The sequence below is a fragment of the Lynx rufus genome, unplaced genomic scaffold (genome assembly GCF_022079265.1).
Source record: "Lynx rufus isolate CCGP_SWC_20201006 ecotype Redwood Valley unplaced genomic scaffold, mLynRuf1.p SCAF_22, whole genome shotgun sequence".
In the NCBI taxonomy this organism is placed as follows: domain Eukaryota; kingdom Metazoa; phylum Chordata; class Mammalia; order Carnivora; family Felidae; genus Lynx; species Lynx rufus.
Window position 1 is genome coordinate 1,195,854 of NW_025814837.1, and position 23,091 is coordinate 1,218,944.

The following is a 23,091-nucleotide window of genomic DNA, read 5'->3' on the forward strand; positions in this document are numbered from 1 at the left end:
CATCAAGAGCTTTTGATTTGGGTCTTACTTGAAAAGGACTGGTCAAATGTATTGCTGTCACTGAAGTTCCATATTGTGTCTGGAACCATTGTGGTGTCAACACTTGTTAGAATTACCTCGGAAGCCTGAAAAAATATGCAAGCCTGCACCAATGTTTAAATTCTGATTTAAATGGTGTGGAGTGGAGTCCAGGGATCAGTATTTATTATTTTTTATTTTGTTTTGTTTTGTTTTGTTTTTAGCTCCCCAGGTGATTCTAATGCTCAGCTTGAGTAGAAAATCACTGGCCTAGATGATTAATAGAGGTACTAATGGAGGAGAGGGAAGAGAAAGCCCCAGAGTGAGTGGTCCTCAAACCTTTTGGTCTATGGACCATTTTACTGGGGTGTTGAAAGAAATGGGTCTCTTTAGAATTAGTAGAGATAATTGCCTGGCTTTTGATGAGACACCAATGAGTGAAAGCATAAGTAAATGACTAACGAGAGAGAAGTTATATGTAGAGAGTAACTTCATTGTGTGTTTCTGGGATGCTTTTATATATTTTTAAGTATGATCATCCAAATTTACCAGTGAAAAAACTAAGATCTTTTGGGATAAATACATTAAAGAGACTAGTTTTAGCATGTAGCAAAACTTGAGTTAGAATTTTGATTTGCTAACACTTAGTCCAGATTCTTTCTTACTTATCCTGCAGATCCTGGAGAAATACCCCACTGGTGAAATCACCCTTTATGAACACCCCTGGGAGAGCTCATGGAATGCACAGATTTGTATTCTAGGGGGAAGAATAATGATCTGATTTGGTCCCCAAATTTCATTTTGCAGAAGCTCTGTTCTGAACAATTTTCTTACAGCAGCAAGAGAAGCCTGTTGTGTACTTAGACACAACACTGTGTCAGTGTACATGTTTGCCATGGCTATTTTCAATTCCCTGAGCTTAATGTATTTCCTTTCTGTTTAGTGGCAGATGCCCCTTTGTTTCCCAAAACCCATTTCTTATACTCCCCCCCCCGCCCATTTTTTAGTTTGATCCATCTGAAATCTATACATTATTTCACAGATATCAGTGACTTTTTTCCAGGTTAAATTATTTAATGGTATTGTTTCATTGAAGGCTTCAGATTAGCTGCTGACACTTATTGGCAGAAAGAAACACGTTTTTCCTTTGGGATAAAACATATTTTGTATTAGAGAAAAGAGCAACTGAATTGAGTTTCTGTCTTTTAAATCTTAGCTGTGGCAAATGAAGACATCTGGTGCTTTAAATGACAATTTACCTTTGTATCAAAATTAAGCATTAGTCACCCAACCTATATTTTATCTTTCTCCCTCCTTCCCTCTTGCCATTTCCGCCCTTCTGCTTTCTCTCCTCTTTTTCCTTCATTCTCCTATCCCTTCCCCTCTCTCTCACCCTAGATCCCAACTGCTACCCTCCTGACTCCCTCCCTCTTCCCCTCCACCTCTCCACCCCCTGCCTCTCTCACCTCATTCACTTTCTCTTCTCTCTCTGCCCTTGCTTCCCCCCGCTTTTGCCTTTTCTAACCTACTCTGTTTTGGTTAGCTTAACTTCTCATCTTCCGAGCCTTTATTCCTTTGGGTTTGGAGGTTTTAATTCCAAATGCCACTCATCTCGTGGAGTGAATAAATCAGGCATCTGAAAGGAAAGAGGAAAAAAAATGAGGTTTGATTTCATTTCTCTTTCTTTTTCTGCCAAGCACTTTCCTTGGGAATTTTATAGAAACAAATGGAAAGAACATAAACTTTCCCTGTTTTACTGTCCAGGTGAGTAAATGGGGGTAAGGAGGTCAGCAGCTATCTGGGTGCTCCTGCCTCCCTGGGATAGAAGCGTGTAACTGCAATTAGGCATCTGTTTTCCTGTCCTTTCAAGACATCTGCTCTGTCTGCGTGGAATGCCAGGTACTGCCCTGGTATAACACTGGTTTATATATTTGCCGAAAATAACTCCGTAGCCACAGTCTGACCATTTATCATCACAGTAACCTCTCTATGCAGCATATACCCATTTTCCAGATCAGGTCAGTGGTCTAAGCATTGGTAGGATGAATCCTAAGCTGTTAGAGAGGAGAGCAGTGCTATATATTGGAGAGTCTGGGACCTAGGGTAAACATTAGCAATCTGGAATAGCATCCTTTTGAATGCCAAGTCCAAATGGGGCCAGATGAGTTGAGGGAGAGCAAAGCTGAAGGTGTTTGGAACATTCCGTTCAAGGAAGGGGGGGGCAGGAGTAGACAGGAGAGGTCAGGAGGAATTTTCCCTCCTGTGTGTGCCTTGAATGAAGATGCCTGGCAGGGGGCTAAATGATGATGAACCCCAGCCACTCTGAGCTCACCGACATGGGTTGTAGTTCTAGAGGGAGAAAGGCCTTTGTCTTAGCAGAAAGGTCATTTAGGCTTACCTTATCAGGCACTGCATCTTGAACTCAGGTAACCTACTTGACAGTTAGGGTTTCCTAATAAATGAGAGTGGGACCCCAGACCAGAAATTGGGACCCTTGATTCTTAGAGTGGTTTCATGTGTTTCTTCCACCTGCTGCTGTCCACTGGATAGCACTGTGTATTATTACTGCAAAAAGGATGAAATGCAAAAAAACTAAGTGGTAAGCTTTTCTTTTCAAAATGGTTTGAGAAGACAACCTCAGAAATTTCTTTTAGGGGCGCCTGGGTGGCTCAGTCGGTTAAGCGTCCGACTTCAGCTCAGGTCACAATCTCGTGGTCCGTGAGTTCAAGCCCCGCATCGGGCTCTGGGCTGATGGCTCAGAGCCTGGAGCCTGCTTCTGATTCTGTGTCTCCCTCTCTCTCTGTCTCAAAAAATAAATAAACATTAAAAAAATTAAAAAAAAAAAGAAATTTCTTTTAGAGAAGAATGTAGCAATCTTGTGGAGAGCAGGTATTTTCCTGTGCCTGATTGAACCAGCCACTTTTCAGCCATACCATGCTAAAGACAGCACTCGACTGCTACGTTGCAGCCTCTTAGTCCTAACGGTACTTCCACCTCCGCTTCACTGGGATTCTTCAGAACTTGCTTAGCTATGGATGTAGTAATTGGAATCAATTATTCATTCCCAGTAAATGAGCCGAGTAACTGGGAGCACATGGGGTAGAAGTGGGGGGTCATTGCCTCAGCACTGACAGGCAAGAAAATGGCGTGAAAGGCTTCTTGAATATAAGGAAAAACAAAAGTATTTCAGGAAATGATGAGTGTTCCTTGTTTTGGATCCCTTATCCATCTAAACTGAAAACAAAGAAGAGAGATTGGGGTGATGGAAAGAAGGGGAGCTGGCAAAAAACAAGCCAAGATCATTCTTTGTAGTGTCTGTGTAGCACAATGAATTGAGGCCAAGTTAAAAGAGTCATTATAAACATTGAGTTGAATTCTGGAATTGGGAGATCCTTAACCTACTAGCTGGGTCTACTTTGAGATATCAGCTTTCTCATCTGTAATATAATGTGTAATGTGTGTGGAACTACAGGGGTGCAAAAGGAATAATACCTATCTGGCTTCCTTGGAATCATCTTGAGACTTAATAGAGAAAATACATTCAAAAGCACATTGGAAAATACAGTAAGCTGCTGCACAAATAAAAGGCATTTTTATAATTTTATAAATTCCCTTTTTATTCCTGGACAGTTTTCTAAGTCCTTTCGTCCTATGCCCTCTCTCCTTTCCATATCTTCTCCCTTTATCTAAGGACTACAGTTACCTGTTTTGAGGAGTCGGTGTTTGGCAGATAGATAGCAGAGCTCTTGCATATGGCATGCTCATCACGAGAAGAAAATGAGAGGACAGCTTGGACCACCTTCTTCAAAATGGGGGACCATGGAGGAACTACATTCATTTATTAATATATAAACTTATTCATTTGTCACATATTTGCAATGGGTCCACTGTATCATAGGCACTGCACCAGACACTTAGGATGTGGCAGTGAATAATGCATAATCATCCTCTTGAGAATGTCACAATCTAGTACTTCCTTGGAGGTCTTCCTGGAAAAATACAGTCATATATTTTCTAAGAAAAGTCCAGAAATTTGCTAGACTATATAGACATCTTCTAAGTAGCGTTTGTATGTTGTTTTGAAGGAATAGACTTTTCCTTACCAAATGCAAGTGTGACTGCTTGTGTTGGGAGTGAGTTTTGTATTTATTGCCTCTTTCTCTTACAGGAAGCATAACAGTGATAATTCATTCATCCAAGGAATGAACCCGTGATTTTTCTTATTCTCTTGTGTTGGGCCAAACTAGAGAGACAAAACTGTTGTCAGAAAGCTAGCCAGGTTAGGAGCAACCTAATTACATGGGCAAGGCAAGGACACAAGGATGGAATAGGTATAAAGTCAGCAAGGAAGTGATATGGTAAATGGAGTGAAGAAGGAAAAACCTTACAGTAGCAGGTGAGGTAAGGAGTTTAGGAAATGGAGGAAAGGAACATGTGGCCGGATATGGATGAATCTGCCATGGCTGGAGGGACTCATAAAAGTTACTAAGCACGTCATTCACTAAATCCTTCCTGAGCCAAATCACACCGTTCAGAAGAACTCAGAATGAGTCTAATATCTAAACGGAAATATTTTTAGTTGCTTCATCTGACTTTATACCAAGATTTTTATCTTTTATATGAGTAAATTAATCAATAGCAGGTTAAATCAAGAAATATTTACTGGGAACTTCTCTGTTTAAGAGCCTTAGGTTTCGAAGATGATAAGATTTTGGATTTTTTCTAAGTTGAGTCAAAGTTTTGGGGCAGATATTGCCTTCGGAGAATTTACAGAATGATAGCAAATATGACATACACAAGAATGACTGCAGAACTTAAGCCCTGAAAAAGTGATGTCTAATAATCTGTGGGGGTTCAAATAAAACAATGATCACTGAAGTTGAGAATCTCAGGGAGAATTAGGGAAGGGAACATGAGGAAGTAACATTTGACCAGGAAAGTTATGAGATGATGAGAAAATGAATGTTTTGTATGAAAGAAACAAATTGAACCAAGAAATTGAAGGAAACGTGACATATAAATAGGAGACAGTGAGCTCTGTGAGGGCAATAGGGGGAAATTACAGTCGGAAAGGTCATTTGGGGCTCCGTTATAAGATACAGAATGACTTAAAGGCTAAAAGTCTTACACTTTATTCTACAGCCAACAAGAAGCCTGTCACAATTTTTGTGTGTACAATAATGTTATAATCAGAACTGCGTGTCAGAAATATTAATTCAGTTATCAATCAACAGTTATTTATTGGGTATCTACTCATTGCAAGGTACTATACCAAGTGTTGATGAGAATGCAGAAGAAATATATCACACAATTCTTGATCCAAAGGTCTTGCATTCTGAGCAAGGCAATAAATGTCATATTCAAAAAAAGATTACTAATTACTAATTATTGAGTTATCTTACAATCATATTGGATAAGTAGTGATACCTGTAACACTATTCTGATTTCCACTGAGTATAATCTGGAATCTTCTGTGTTGAAATTGTTACAAGGTTGTCTCATTGTTCTCAGTTTGTAATCAGTTGGTTCTAAACTACTGCTTGTCGAAGGAAAATTACATAGCAAATGAGAGTGCTGCAAACCCACTACCCTGAGCAGATGTGTAAAAAAAATCTTACTAAGCTCCCTTATCCCCCCAAATGTGAGTGAGGTGTGTTTAGCTGAATGGAGATTCTTCGTTTGTCTCAATGATTAATTGTATCTTGTACTGTCCTGGAACCTGATATTTAATTATCCTAAAATGCTTTATGAATATAGATTATGTGTCTCCAGGATCATGTGAGTGGGCCGGGATGTTTGTTGAGTGATCTTTTCTCTAATCAGTGTAAATTTTGCCAGAGACAGGCCATGACTTCTTCATTGTCTGACTTTGAGCCATCGCTACATGTGGAAAGAAGGACATACCGCCATAGGGTGCCATTTATCTCAGGCCACAACTGGAATTTGGATGTTTGCAACAGTCTCAGCTATTAATTCTGACTTCTTTCCTTTTCAATTAGGCACACACCACACACACACACACACACACACACACACGGACGCACACATCATTGACAATACAAACAGCATAAAATGAGTTTTGTTTTTGTTTGTGATTTGTACTTTGCTTGTTTTATTTATTTATTTATTTGGTGGTTGGGCACAAGAAAATTACTTTCCCTTGACGGGTAGAAATCTTGGAGAAGATCTTCTTTGTTAATATCGCCTTCATCACCCCCATCGTCATGACAGCATTGTCAACCTCATCCTCAAAACTTTACTAAGTACTGCCCATGAGTTGGGTTCTGTTTTTGGCTATTTTATTCACTATAAAAGAGATGCATTTAGAATCCTTTATGGAGGAGAGATGCCACCATTATATCCATATCAATGAACTGTTCTGTCAGGCAGTAGAATCAGATTGTGCTCTTGCCCAGGTAACTTTGTGAGATGACTAGCTGGGCTATGGAGCTTAGCCTGAGGCCACAGGATATAACACGTGTAAAGTTAGGACCTATACTTTTATATGGGTTAGATCTCATTCACTCTGTACAGAATCCACAGGGCTAATTGCCTACAGGCAAATATGGAACTGAGAGTTAATGTATTAGGTGCTGATGAAGGTACGGATGTCTTCTCAAAATAGCTGCTTCCTTCAAAACCTTTTTTTTTTTTTAATATTTTTTTCTCCTTATGGGAAGTCCTTCCTTGTCTTTTCCAGCCATACACTAAACCAGACTAAAAACTGGCATAGACACAGGCCCACATCTGGAGGATATTAGTCTGCCCAAAGGAATTCAGCCTGTGAACTGGTAAGAATCTAAATAAAATGTTTGAAAATTAGGTTCATTCCATTGCTCTCATGTTTCTACAGGTATTTACATTTTCTGGGTTAGCAGCCACATCACTCAGTATTGTTGAGTGTGGAAAGGGTTTGTGAAAACGTTGTGGGCTGACAGATGTTTTGAACCTCTCTGTCTCCCCAGCTGCACCAGATCTAACAGCCTGAAAGTGATTTCCCTTTATGATATTTCATACCACATTGCAAATCTAAATTGAGGCCTGTTTCCTAAATACATTTAAATATTAGCTGAATATAAAAAATGTGAATACAGCCAACAATCCATGAATACGCAAATGTATTTCAAAACATTCTTCACCCTGAGAATCAGAAAATGGCATATCTGGGACAAGTGAAGATAGATACAAAAGACCAAAATGGAAACATGCCTATCTGTGTATCTAACAGTTACTATTGTGTCTATCACCATAGTGCCTGGGCCTTTTGTTGAGAAACATTTCTCCTCCTTAATGATGATAAACTCAGGAATATGCAGGAACAAGAGAGCTAATTTATAAATAACGTGAATCTCATCCATAATGGCCAGTATCGGGAGGCCATTATGTAGATGCATCCAGATCATTAAGTGGCAAGGTTGGCAACATTACAAATTCTTTATCCATGTGCAGAGGCTGGGAGAGTGGGAGAGAGGAAGAGAGGTGAAAGGCAGGTGTTCTCTTTTGGTGTGGAAATCCAAAATATAATGGGAACTTCTTAACTTCAGATTTTAGCATTGTTTACACCTGTAATGCTTTGCTGCCCTTCATAACCAAGGTCTTAGTTTATAGACCTGCTGATCACGTGTATGCTTTCTTTGTGAAATTTCTAGGAATGAAAGGTCTGGATGGATTCCATAAAAAGCACATTACTGTGGCATGGCTTTGTTTTTATTGTTGGTTACATGAAATTTCCCATTTACATAGTTACTAATGATGCAACAGAATCCACGATGATATGCTTTATAAGAAATATGTAGGTATCCATCATTACTGATAACTAGGCCAAGATTGAGTACAATTTCATAGTATTCTCTTCAACTTTTTCCTAGAAAATCTGTCTCCTATTTTTTTCCTGAGGCTAATCTCAGTGTACTCTGCAAAGAATTAAGGATTTTTTTTTTTTTATCACCTTCTGGTATAGTGGAGGTCTCATAAACAAATGTTTGTTGATGAGAGTAATTTTTAATGAGCATGAACTACTGTTTCTTCTTACTTTTTAATAATCATCCAAAGATCAAAATTATTTAAAAAAAATTTTTTTTGAGAGAGAGTAGAGGGAGACAGAGAATCTTAAGCAGTCTCCATGCCTAGCACAGCCCCTGTGTGGGGCTCAGTCTCATGACCATGAGGTCATGACCTAAGCCAAAATCAACCAACCAACTGAGCCATCCTGGTGCCCCCCAAAACAATTATTGAATGAATCCCATAACTTGAACTATTTTTTATTTTATATTTCTATATAATTTTTACTTCTGTATTACACTGGAAGTTATTAACTTCCAGTTAATAGGGGTTTAAGAGAATGTATGATGTTTGTGTTTTTTTCTCTTTAAAGGATGAATGAAGTTTTCTTTTTTAACATACTGAAAATATCTTAAAGACACTTCAATTTGTCTGGCATTGTCTAATGAGATCTGTAATTCTACAGGGTGGATGAGAGTAGGTGTATTTGTATTTTGAGAAACCCAAAAGGAAAAGTATCACTCTCCAATGCGCAGCTCCTGAGGCTCTATGCTAACTTCTAGAAATACAGTGGTGAGGGGCGCCTGGGTGGCGCAGTCGGTTAAGCGTCCGACTTCAGCCAGGTCACGATCTCGCGGTCCGGGAGTTTGAGCCCCGCGTCGGGCTCTGGGCTGATGGCTCAGAGCCTGGAGCCTGTTTCCGATTCTGTGTCTCCCTCTCTCTCTGCCCCTCCCCCGTTCATGCTCTGTCTCTCTCTGTCCCAAAAATAAATAAACGTTGAAAAAAAAATTAAAAAAAAAAAAAGAAATACAGTGGTGAACAAATGACCAATTCTGGACCTTACTGTGCACAAAGTCTGGGGAAGGTACTATACCAGCTGATGTAAAGAGGATAAAATATTTTTATCAACAGATCTTGATCTCAGGGAAGTTACATTTAGAGAGGGAGATTAGACTTATATATGTAAATAGGTAATTAACCATATAATGTAATGTGTGATGTGGTAGTGGAGATATCAAGCACTACCAATACTCAGACAAAGGTATTTCACAATGAGACTGCAAGGAAGGCTCCCTGAGAGAGAAAGTGACTGACTGGGATTTAGGGGGAGATTTTGATTGGTGGTGAGAGGTTCCTAGTGGCTGGCAAATAGGGAACAATGTGGTATAGTGTGTGGGGGCAAGTTTGAGGAAGGCGTATCCAGAGGGCATTGTTCAGATTAATATGATTAGGATAGAATGTATATGGGAGGGCAATATGAGAACGCTTTGACTGGGTTTGGTGAAGTTTGAGTAGCCTGTTAAGGAATTTAAGCAATATAGACCATAGGAGTCCACTTAAAGTTTTTTGAGTAAAGTAAAATTAAATGCTTCATAATTTTACATAATACATACATACATAATACATAATTATGTATCTGAAGAATCTTGTGAGGCCATCAGCTTCTAGCTCATGTTTTCATATAACAAAGTGTTCTATCAACCTGGACAGGAAGTGCTTCTGGAACATTCTAATTCCCTAATCCAGTAGATTACTGTGTTCTTTCAATTAAGATGTTGACTCTTTTTGCGATCAAACTCAGATAAACCAGATTTTCACAAATCAGGACCTAGTCTTGTTAATCTCAGACACATTTATGGGATATCTATGATTACCTCAGATACTGTACAGGCTGGCATTTGTCAGAAGTTGATACACTGGTCACCCTGCTGAATTTCAGCACTTTTATAATTGTGATATATAAAGATGAAATGAAGTGATAATATTCCACTCCCTCATATGAAGATCCTTCTTACCCATCTGCTCTGATGTCTCTGTAACAATATTATGAAGTTATATATGACATGCTGATCCAGTGAGGATCAGGGCGGTTCACAGTGCAGGGATTTTAGTATCATGTTCTGCATTCCCTCTTACTTCCAGATACTGTGCAAGTTAAAGCTAGGTAAGCATTATTTCTTTTTTTAAGTACATTACGGATGGGTAGTGGGCAGCCAACGGGATAAATTAATTGCTTAATGCAGCTGAGTGCATTATCTCACCAGAAGTGGAAATCTTTAGCTCCCAGGTAGCAGCACAATGGGAAAAACCAACCATTTACTTCTAAGGGATTCAAAATACCCCGAAGTTAGGCAGTCAGGGAGGCCCTTGGATAAAAGTGAGATGTATGCCCTTGTTAAGATAGGGCATGGGCCATATTTTGGACTGTTCAGTACTTTCTTCTTTTTATTCTGATGGCTATACTCTGGCCATTTTCTGCCCCCAAAAGAGAACTGGGCTCACTGCTCTCAAACATGCTCTGTTTCCCCAGGGCAGCTTTCCGTGATCTGTAGAACTTGTAGTCTGTTTTCCTGCAGGATGTGCTCACCTGGAATACCTGCTCTTTTGTTCTTGCTCTGTTTATCTTCTACCCATTCTTGAAGAGCTGCCCTCTCCAGGACACTTTCTGTGTCTATAACTAACTCCCATTGGTTTCACCTCTCAAACACCCACAGTGGCTAAAGTCCATGCTGCACTATCTGCAATTGCATTTCATATGCTTGTTCTCATTTCTGGTTGCTCAACAGAATCACCCATGCAAGGATTTCTTTTTTCTTTCTTTTTTTAATTTGGAGTCATTGGCTTTCAGCTTGGCTCTGCATCAGGATTATCTATGGAACTTTGCAAAAGCAAAAAGGCTGCACCCAGAGATTGGCACTTTGGATGGCCTGATCTCTGCATTTGTGTCCTGCAGGCAATTCAGAGACATAAAGTTCAGAAATTTCAGTTGGATGCGTTTTGCATTGCCTGTTTTTGTTTGAGTTAATCTTTTCTTTGTAACTAAATTATTAGGCGCTAAAGTTTCTTTGGAGTATTTTATCTTCCAGCATTTGCATTGCCAATAGTATAGTATATTCCTTTGGTTAATTTACTTTGCTAGGATGTTGGGAGAAGACATGGTTCTGATTCCAGACCTGTTTCTCCAGGGCAGTTATTAAACAATTCTGGTCACGATGTACATGCAAAGACCCCCAGCCTCAGGGAGGCTTCACAGGACAAATACATTTCAAGAGAACAATGTTTATTTTTCCAGGAACAGCAACCTGAAGGCATTTTTAGATATTTCTGTTTTAGAGTCCAGACTTTATATGAATGACAGTGGCCCAGATGAAAATAAAAATTTGGGATTAATCTGTTGTTCCAATATACATTTACCCTGGCTGTTATGGAATTTACTTGAGAAAAGAGGTTATGGAATTTACTTGAGAAAATAGTAGAGCTTTAGAATCTCATCAAAATCTGCAAATAGACCAAAACAAAGCAAAACAAAGTCAGTATACCCCATTCCTCAATTGCCTGTGCCCCTGTGCATCCTGGAAAGAGTTGAAATCAGGTGGGGGAACATTCCATCTCCCTCCCACTTTGGTCTTCCCTTTCTATTACTGTGGGGATTTTTTTCACAGTAGGATAGCTGTTCTGTAGACTATCTAGACTATCTGGAAACTTGCGGATATGGGGTTGGTGATAAAGATGCAGCCACCTCTCGGGTAAGGGCAGGTGACCATCCTTATAGCCTCTTCAGTAGCCAGGGTGGTCAGATTGGACATGACTATGCCACTTCCTTCCTATTCTAAAGGAGAAGCCCATGTTTGCCTGTAACAGGTCATTCTGCCATAGAAAGCTGAACCAGATATGTTTACAAAGCTGTCTTCTGATGATGGTGCCCCCGCCCCAGACCCTACCCCCTCTGCTGGCCCCCAAAAGCCCCATCTACCATCCCTATTTCAGCTTGGCTGTTGTAAGAATTTTGCTAAGTGGGGCTCAGAGTTGTGAGAAAGGTAAAGCAGCTGTATCTGGAAGGTATTGCCCTTGCCTTGCTTTTAGGTCAGAGAGTCTGCTCATCTGGCTAAGCTACTTTTAGGCCTCCTTTCTTCTCCCCCCTACGGCACTGAGGGGAGGCCTATTTTCACATATGCGCTCAGACATGCAGAAGCAAATGCCAAAATGAATTAACTGGAATAGCTCTATTAATTTATGCCTCGACAGTAATGACCTTAAGACACAGAAGAATTATATATTAATTTGTTTCTAGTGTATAGCACTGCTAAGTTAACACATTTAGGAGAATACACTTCCCTGTCTCCAGCTGTGAGGGTAAATGAGGCCGCCTGTGGCTGCCTGAGGAGTTCTGGCAGAGTCCCACTAGATGGCAGGGTGGCCTCAGGGATGGGCTGGGCTGCCGGTGGCTGCAAAACACTTTGTTTGCAGTCATTATTTGACACACTCAAAAATTGACAATTTTTCTCGTGTTGTTCATTTGGAAATTATATTTAAACTTATTTATTTACATGGGCACATACATAACGTGTATATTTACAAACAAATATGCCTACACTGTCCGAGATAAGGGTGTTTAAGAAACAATGCGTCCCTGCACCAGCCTGGCTGACTTCTGTGAAATTTCCTTGCTCTGCAGACGCCCCGCTGTGCTCCACACCAGCGCACACACCACATCTCGCCTTATTGATGTTGGGAAGGGGAGAGATGTCTTTGAAAGTCAAAGGGCATAATCCCTTCCAGGAGGGAAACTGTTTTTAACACATGGTTTGGTCAGTTAGGGGTGGCTCAGAAAAAATGCAAGAACAGTCAGCATCATACATCCAACCTCCCCCACCCCCCAAGAAGATTAAAAGTAGAACCAGATTAGAGATTTGAATTTTATTCAAATCCCTTCTTCCCTTTCCTCTCCCAGGTTCTCTAATCTCTCCTACTCTTTTACCTTCCTGTCTCTCTTTGTTCTTATTTCTATCAAATCTCCCTCGTCTTTTTCCTTTCCTTCTCAGTCTGAATTTCCACATCTCCCCTTTCTGCATCCTTCATTCTCTCAGAATTTGATGCTGCCAAGCTGCCTCTGATCCTGCATCCCTTTATGCAGCCTTTCCCTGTTAATGAATTGTTAAAATTTCATAGGGAGCAGTGACTATGCTCTTCCCTGCTTCTGGACACCACAGCTGGCTGCTTTCCTTCTGAGCAGGAAAGTCACAGCTATGAGCCGGCTACTTCTTGTTTGCAAACAGTTTTGCCGGTTTACATAGTTTAGTATGCAAGAGGGTCTTTCATTTTTTTTTTCCCCCTCATCCAAGTTTAGGTAGGATTAGTATTTCAGTTAATGAAGGCTTCTGGAAAAGGGAGCCTCTATCCACAGTACAGAAAACAGACCCCAGCGGTCTTAAAATGCCTGGCTTTTGCAGGTTCTTGCAGTGAAAGATTGCAGGAAACTCATGTAAAAGTAGAGGACCATTTTATTGCATTTTCAGAGTGGGATTCTTGGAAATACCTTTGCCTCAATTGTCTAGCAGGCAATCTTGTATTAAAAGTTGCAACTTTGGGGCACCTGGGTGGCTCAGTCCGTTAAGGGTCCATTTGCCTTGGGTCAGGATCTCATGGGTTCAAGAGTTTGAGCCTTGCATTGGGCTCTGTGCTGACAGTGTGCAGCCTGCCTGAGATTTTCTCTCTCACTCAATCTCTCTCTGGCCCTCCCAAACTGTGCACATGTGCATGCACGTGTGCGTGCTCTCTCTCGCTTTCTCAAATAAACTTAAAAATTGTAACTTTTAGGGTGCCTGCATGGCTCAGTCAGTTGAGTATCTGACTCTTGATTTCTGCTGAGGTCATGATCTCAAGGCTCATGAGTTTGAGCCCCGCATTCGGCTCTGCACTGACAGTGTGGAGCCTGCTTGCAATTCTCTCTCTCCCTCTCTCTCTGCCCTTTCCTTGCTTGTGTGCCCTCTCTCTCTCTCTCTCTCTCTCTCCCTCTCTCTCTCTCAAAAATTGTAACTTTTAATATAGTTCTTTCTAGATAAAACTAAAGTCATTTTCTTGATTGTTCTCCAACCAGTTACACACGTGAGCTTCTGTCCGTTGTGTGTGCCTTCTTCCTTTTTGATTGTAGGATAATTGCTTTATGGATAATATGTGTGGGTAAAGAAAAATAGAACAGAAAGTGATCAACAAATTGCAGTCTAGATTAAAAAGGGATTTTTCCCTTAAAATATACATATAGGGTATGTAGGCAGTTATAGGTGATTCTGTGGTAACAGGTACAAATACAGTTATGACCCACTTTGATATTTACATAACAGTGTGTACCCTCCTGGCAAATTGTGTTATTGTCACACCTCTGATCCACCATTAATTATACATTTTACCAATGTGATCCACAGAATATATAGATATTATCAGCCTGATAATATCCCTCACTTTATTGCCTTGCAAAGTTATTGTTCATGGTAATTATCTCAGGCATTCAGAATTCTGAAGTTCTTTTAAAAATTTCCAGAAAAAGTTATGTTTAATTGGAGTTTCTGTGTTAAATATATTATGTTATATCCTTAGTAATAGGGAAGCTATGTGTTGTGTGCACAATACTTTGCAGTCATAAAGAAATACTGACTAAATAGAACATCCCATCCCTTCAAGGTGTTGGGTAACTTAGTATTTAAGTATTTGTATCCTTTTATTTTTTTCTCTTTCACTTCGTCTCTCCCCTTTTTGTCTTTACATCTTTCCTATACATCACTGTGGTCATTAATGAGAAATTCATGTCAGCAGTTTGTAGAATAAAAAAAAAAAAGGAAAGCAACTGAATTTCCTTCTTCATCTTAGCATTTTCCTCAGACTAGAGATGCTGACCATCTCAAAACTAGTAGATAGGTGCTGACATTTTATAAATTTGTGCCCTTACCATAAACCTCGACCAAGTCCTCTAGATTATTTCAGGAAAATCTTTCTTCTCTGCCAATATTGGACACGTTTAGAGATCTAGGAAAAAAAATAAATTGTTCTTCTTGTCTACTGTGGCATGCTTCCTGTTGTTAGGTGAATAATCAAGCAGTTTATTTTAATCAGGAGCTCTTTGCAGAGGGGGGTGCTGGAGAGGGTTAATTGCTAGGGTAAAACAACTACAGGAGTTCAGCTTACTGGGGTGCTAATTGAGTAACAGGTGAACATAAATAGTGTGGAGAAGCAGGAAATTAGAATATAGGAGGAAATAGGTGGATCTTAAGCTCCACAACACTTACAAATGTACTTAAGTCATTGGTGCTACAAACTGAGTAGTAAGCTGTTTTTAGAAATTTCAGGTGGCAGGCCAAGACGGGTTGGCATGGGAGAGAAAGGGGCTTGGCTTCCTGTTGAGTAAGCGACCTCAGCTGGATCCAGCAGTTGGGTTTTAGGCTTTCAGCATCATTGACATGTGTTGCAGGTAAAGACAACTGTGGGTGAAGCCTGGCTTCTTCCTAGTCATGGCATGGCCAGGAGGCTTGAGGATAGCCCTGTCTTCCTGTAGCTACTCAATGCTTATGTGTCCTTTGATAACATTTACCAGTATTCACCTCACAAATAAGAGTTAGATTTAAATCATCAACATTTACAGAAAAAAAATGTGATGATTTGTTTCTATGTTTAGGTATATTGAATTGAGATCCTATCCCTTCTTTTCCCTAGAGCAGGTTAGAAAGAGAAGAAAGGCTAGACAGGCTAGTCTTCAATCTTGGCTGTAAGTAAGAATCACCTAGGGAGTGTTTAAAACCCTGTTCCCAGGCTGCAACCCAGACCTGTTAAATCAGAATCTCAGAGGATAGGACTAATACATTAGTAAACTTTAGAAAACCCCAGGTGATTCTGATGAGCCAAGGTTGAAGACTGTGGAGCAGAGACAAAAGCAGAGTTTGGTTAAGAGCAACTCTCCTGTAACTGTCTGTGATAATGTAATTGTTTTGCACTTAATGCCATGCTTTTGGATGTCTATGGGGGATAAAGGGAGATTGTGTGCAGAGGGCAGAGGCTGCAGAGTCATTAAAGGTGGTGCAGTTCTTGTGCTACAGGCCTGGGGTAAGAGTTGTATGTTAGACTGCAATTAAGAAGTGGGATGGGAGAGTACTGTAGAAATGGGAGAGGGGACTCTGTTTCTCTTGGTCCAGAGTGAGATGAGTGAAGATATCTCAGAATGTTCCGGATATCAAACCACTGAACATGTCAAAATTCTAATCTGAACACTGGGTGATATCTCCTCACTATTCCTACTCACTGGGGAATGCCACCCTCTCTAATAAACTTAAGCTTTAGGCCAATCTGGAGTAGGTGTGTTTAGACTTTAGCAAATCCATTAATCTCTCAGTATCTTTCACTTCCCCTTTAGTGGTTAGTTATTAGTTTCCTGTGGCTGCTGTCACAAATTAGCACAAACTTGGTGGCTAAAACAACAACAGATTTTTTTTTTTTTCACAATTTTGGAAGCCAGGCATACATACATACATCCTCTTCCCTCCTTGGAGAAAGTCATTGAGAGGGCTTGACTGTAGGTTGACCCAAGAGCTGGCCCGGGACAGTAGGAGGCTCCTTACCCTCTCCCCTGTCCTGGAGTGTACCTTCTGCCTGCTGTTCCCATAGCCAAAGCCACTTTAAGGATGCCAACCTTAAGAGAGCAGTGAGTTATTGAGATCATCTGGATAATACATGTGACTGAGCCAGGTTAGGGCCTTTCTGTAAACTCTTAAGACTCTGGTGGGGAGATCCACTTGTCTTGCTGCTGCCTAAGACAAGCCTCCTAGGTAAGTTCCCCAGCTTATTAAAACTGTCACCTACCAATCTGGAGTTGACTCTTTCTTCAGTCTCTCATTACACTGTGTGTATGGGGGCCAGTTTCAGATTTTACCCTTGAAGCTCCCAAGTGTGCAAACCAACAATATGTTTAAGTATCCCTAAACTTATGTATATCCTTGTAGAATGCATACTGTTGTTTTATATGCATATGTAATTCCATTTTTCAAAAACATTGTGACATGAGACTGATTATGTTTTTTTTATTTTATTTTATTTATTTATTTTGAGAGAGACAGAGACAGTGAGAGTGGGAAGGGGCAGAAAGAGAGGGAGAGAGAGAGAATCTCAAGGAGGCTCTGTGCTGTGAGCACAGAGTCCGATGCGGGGCTCGGTCTCACAAACCATGAGCCGAAACCAAGAGGTGGATGCTTAACCAATGGAGCCACAAGGCACTCCCTGATAATGTTTCTTAATTTTGAAATTCAACATCATATTTTTAGGATCCATCCATTTTGCTCTATGTACTTCGGTTGTAACCTTTGCTTCTAAAGACTGTAATATGCCACAGGATTCATTGACCACATTTTACTTTTCCCTTCCTCCAGTTATGGATGCCTAACTTGTCTCCACCTCTCTGCTAAATGAATATCCTTGTACATGTTGTAGAGCTTGCTCTGAATGATAGAGTACATGATTACTCAGCTGGACCACATGATGCCAGATTGTTCTCAGAAATACCTATTCCAGTCTCTCTTCCCACTAGCCGTGGAAGAGAGTAATTCTTTTTCTATGTTCCCAGCAACATTTGACATTATCTAGTCTTCTAATTTTTGTTATTCAGATAGGTGTAAGGATATCATTTTAATTTCTATTTCACTCATTATTACTGAGCTTGAATACCTTTCCATGTACTTGAGAGTTATCTGTTATATCTTTTGACCATTTTTATTTTGGTTTCCTGTCATTTTCTTGTTGATTTGCAGAGATATCTTTTATATTATAGAGCTATGTCCAATACAGTAGCAACTAGCCACTTATGAATATTTGAATTTAAATTAATTGAAAATTAAATAAACTTAAAATTCAGTGCCTTGGTCACACTAGCTACATTTCAAATGCTAAATAACCACATTTTTTTAAATATGAAATTTATTGTCAAATTGGTTTCCATACAACACCCAGTGCTCATCCCAACAGGTGCCCCTCCATGCCCATCACCCACTTTCCCCTCCCTCCTACCCCCCATCAACCTTCAGTTTATTCTCAGTTTTTTTCCCATACCGTCTGCTTTTTCTTCTTCTTTTGTTTTTTTAATATGAAATTTATTGTCAAATTGGTTTCCATACAACACCCAGTGCTCATCCCAATAAGTGCCCTCCTCAATGCCCATTGCCCACTATTCTCAGTTTTTAAGTCTCTTATGGTTTGCCTTCCTCCCTCTCTAACTTTTTTTTCCCCCTTCCCCTCCCTCATGGTCTTCTGTTAAGTTTCTCAGGATCCACGTAAGAGTGGAAACATATGGTATCTGTCTTTCTCTGTATGACGTATTTCACTTAGTATAACACTCTCCAGTTCCACGTTGCTACAAGAGGCTATATTTCATTCTTTCTCATTGCCAAGAGGTATGCCATTGTGTATATGAGCCACAACTTTTTTATCCATTCATCAGTTGATGGACATTTAGGCTCTTTCCATAATTTGGCTATTGTTGAAAGTGCTGCTATAAACATTGGGGTACAAGTGCCCCTGTGCATCAGCACTCCTATATCCCTTGGGTAAATTCCTAGCAGTGCTATTTCTGGGTCATAGGGTAGATCTATTTTTAATTTTTTGAGAAACCTCCACACTGTTTTCCAGAGTAATAACCACATGTTTCTACCATATGGCTCCCATATTGGATTATGCAGAGAATACTTCAATTATTACAGAAAGTTGTTTAGGACAGAGCTGTTCTAGTTTTTTGTCGGTCTTATTATTATTATTTTTTTAAATGTTTATTTTATTTTTGAGAGAGAGAGAGAGAGAGATAGAGTGAGTGTGGGGGAGGGGCAAAGAGAGGGGGCACAGAATCTGAAGCAGGCTCCAGGCTCCAAGCTGTCAGCATGGAGCCTGACACGGGGCTTGAACCCAAGAACTATGAGATCATGACCTGAGCCCAAGTTGGACATTTAACAGACTGAGCCACACAGGTGCCCGTCTTGTTGTTTTTAGATATGGATAATATTTTCTTTAAATCTGTCATCAACATTTTCTGTGATATGGCAGATTAAAGATGTCTGCACATTATTTCATGTTCCTCCTAAAAAGACATATAATCAATGGCCCCTCCCCTTAAATCTGGGACTCTTTTGACCAATAAAATAGTGTAGAAGTGACATTGTGCCAGTTTCTGGGTGAAAGACTTGATAAAATGTAAGGTTCTAATTTCTTCTCATGGAGCACTCTCTCAGCTTCCTCTCTTTGTGAGAAGTCTGATCACTCTGAAATGGCCAAGCTAGAGAGACACATACTAGAATGGTGCTCTGTTCTACAGTCTCAGCTCAGCCCAGCCTATCAGTCATCTCTGCCTAGGCACCAGCCATTTTTGTGATGCTCTCTTGGCTGTGTACTGTGTTGAATGTTACCAAATGCATTCAGTCAACAGTATGTGGAATAGGAGAGTAATCCAGTTGAGACTTTCCTGAATTCCAGACCTATGGGATCATTAGGTACAAAAACATGTTTTTTTTTTTTAAACCATTAAATTTTAGGGTAGTTTGTTATGTGCAGTGGATAACCAGTTAGTTTTTTTAAAACAAAAACTTTGATGTAAGTGATGCAGTTTAGTATGTAGACTATTGCATAGCAGCTCTGAATGATAGAGCCTTAGCAACAATCGCTCTGCCTCTTGGATGTGTGCAACTTTATTAGGTTGAAGGTACTGATTTTCATTGTCTCAGTCTCAAAGTTGAGATACTAATGAATCACAACACAAATATTGTAGTGAGGAAGAGATGAGACAGCAGATGTTAAGAAAGCTCTTCTCATGGTACCTGACTTCGGAAGGAGATGCTCTAATTGTTGGAATGTGCAAGGTACAGAAATGGCACAGAGGATAGATGAATGACTGCTTAGTCAAGTGAGGTGGAGAGTGGCTGTCAGGCTAAGGTCCTCAGAATTAAAAGGTTCATGGTATATTAAAGGTACTACAGGAATTTATCAGACTAACTTAAGGAGGAAAAGACATTTGAGGTAGAGCAGTTACGGTGTGTCAAAGCAAGCTCAGTCATTTATTTATTTAAAATCTGTTGATACATGTGTATAATATATATCTGCATTTATTTAATGTTATCTGCATATATTTTATATATATCTATGTTTGTGTATTTACATATGTATATATAATCTTTATTGTCTTCAATAAAAACATATGACTAATTTTAGTATAGTCAAATTTACAATCTTTTTCTTTGTGGCTTTGCTTTTGGCATCTTGTTTAAGAACTTCTTTCCTACCTAGAAGTAACACAGGTAATTTCTTGTATAATCTTCTAAGATTTATAGTTTTGCCACTTATATATACATATTTAAGACATCTGGGATTCATTTTTTATGTATACTGTAAGGTAGGGATTTGATTTCACTTGGATACTAATATTCCTAGAAAAGGCATTAAATAGTTATCCTTTCCCATTGATTTATAATGTCCACTGTGTCATAAATCAAATTTCCAAATAGGCATGGGTCTATTTTTTTTCAACTATGCTATATATTTGATACTATAACAATGTTTTAATTACCATAGAGACCATGTCTTGATATTTAGAAGGGAAAATTTCTTTCCACTTTTGTATTAATTTTTTAATATTAAAACTTTATTTTTTTAGAGCAGTTAACAACAAAAGTGAGGGAAAGATACACAGATTTTTCGTATATACCTGTCCCTACAATGCATGCTGTAACCTTTCCCCTATCGACATCCCCACCAGAGTGGTACATTTGTTAAAACTGGTGAACCTAGATGTAACTGTATTTTTATTTTCACATTTCAAAGTTTATTTAATGACGTAGGAGAATACCATATTGTTAAATGAACAAAAATAGACACACAGCATCTTGTTTCCAAATCTGCTAGAGATTGTAGGTATTTGTATTATTAAAAGAATGGAAGTAAACATCTCAAAATGTTAACCATGAATATTTCTAGGTGATGGACTCATAGGCCATTTTCTCAGTTATCTTCATAATTTTTTGTTTTGAAAAATTTTTAATACTATAATTGCTTTTATAATCTGAAAATCCAACACATCTCAATAGAGAGAACATTCATTTTGAAAATATTTACGTGCAAAGAATCCCCAAGTAAGTGCCTTGCAGGTCTTCTTTTTCTTTTCATTCTTTCCTCTCACATCTGTCTCTTAGGGCTGCCCTATTGGGCACCTGCAATCTGATATTTTCAATAATCCTATCATGAGAGACATGTCATGTTGCTGCAGAAAATAGTGTCCTGTCTAGTGAGTAGTTCTTCAGCTGGTCAAATCAGGTTTGCGTTCATACTCAGTTATATGCAAACTGATGTTACAGAACTCTCTCACCGCTTTGTCAGTCTTCAATCCACTGCTCACTTAGTGAACTTTCTCTGCTGCCAGGGTTCATCACCTATGCTCAGAGACCACCTCCCTTGAGTTTGATGTATTGAGACTATTTAAAAAAATGTTCCTATATAATTCTTTTTCTTCTTTGTATAGTCTCTGCTGGTGTTGACTTGTGTATCCCTATAGGAATTGATATGTTTTTTTTACAGTCTGACTCTGAGTGTGTCTCCACTCTTGCCCCTTGTTGTGTGCAGAAATGTCTGTACTTGTGGGATCCAGAGGTCACCACATGAGTGTTGGTGGCAATAGTGGTCAGTCTCTCCTTGAATCCCGATTAGTTGGTCCTGAGGCCCATTCTTAAAGAGACATTGCATTGATCACGTAATCTCTACTATCAAAGCAACTCTAATCTTGGCTCAGGGGTGGAGATGATAGGACCTTCAGTGGATGCCTGATTCAGTGCTTGGAGACAGCTTCTGAAGGTTGTGACTTTTCAATTAGGTTTGCATTTTGTCATCATGTTCATCTTCAACACTGAAATTCTGAACTCTGAAAAGATCACTGAAAATCAGTGTGCTTTGCAAAGATACTGGTACAGATGTCTGTAATTTTAATTCTTTTGCTGTCCTTTGGCCTATTGCCTGCCTATACTGCACTTTTCACATTTGCAGGCAAAACAAATCTATAGACACACAGCTTGTTGTGATATCAGTGATCCTCTGCTATTTTATTTTTTGTTTTTGCTTTAAAATTCATGAAAAGTCAGGTTTTATCAACAGAGTATTGCATTTGAGGCTCTGAAAAACATGACCCCCTCCTCCAGTGTCACTTCCTACTATAACTCTTAGATCAGTAATTTACCAGGCTCATCACCATTTCATAACAGGATTATGTACTTTTCAGTCTTATTCCCATGTTATTTTCTTAGTCCAAAATATCCTTCATCAAGATTCAAAATCTGGGAAGACTTTCTCGTGCCTCACCATGTCTCAAGGAAATTCTTCTTTTTCAACAGATCTCACTTTCTGCTGCACTATTGTGCATTTTAGGAAACATGAAAGAAAGAAAAAAAAGGAACTTTTAGAAAAACTTATTTTAAAAACAACCTTCTCTCTCTCTCTCTTTTTTTTTTTACCTTTGTATATATTGACGAGCCCATCAAGTTCTGTATGGCAGGAAATGAATCAAACTACAAATATTGATCAAGAAACATGTTTGTTGCTGATCAGAGATAACATTCCTTGTAAAAATGTGCATTTTGGTCAATATTTATTCCTTACTAAAATTACACAATTATGTTTTCTTCTCTTAAACTCAATTTGTCCAATTTGCTATAATGCAATTTCCTGTACCGATGTATAATTTATTTATATGATTAGCGTATCCTCTGTGGGAACTTAAACTGATATAACTTCCTTTGAACAACATATCTGGGGCAGTTATGATGTGTTATCATCAGCTAAGGGAAATATCTTGCTCATGAGTCACAAAAACAAATGTGAGCAAACAATTGCTTATAGTGATCAATTTTCATAGTGTAGTTCTAGCAAGAGCAGAGGTGGACACAATTGATTCTAGTCATATAACTAAATTGTCCCAATCTTAAACGTAGTTAAATCTAATCTTTGGTAATGAGATAATAGTAGTTAACAAAGGATTCTTAACTATTACTACCTAAGACACATTATAATCATTAACTGATTCACATAACGTGTATGCCGTTTATGCAGGCAAAACTGCTAAATGAATAATCTGGTAACAGCATAGACCGTGTTTTCTCAGTGAGCATTTATAAGGTGTCTGGGGGTATGTACAATACCGTGCTTGCTTCTCAGAGAAATGTAAATGAGTTAAGATACATCCCCGCAAGCTAATGGAGAACAGAAATTTATGCTGATGAACATACAGAGCCTAAA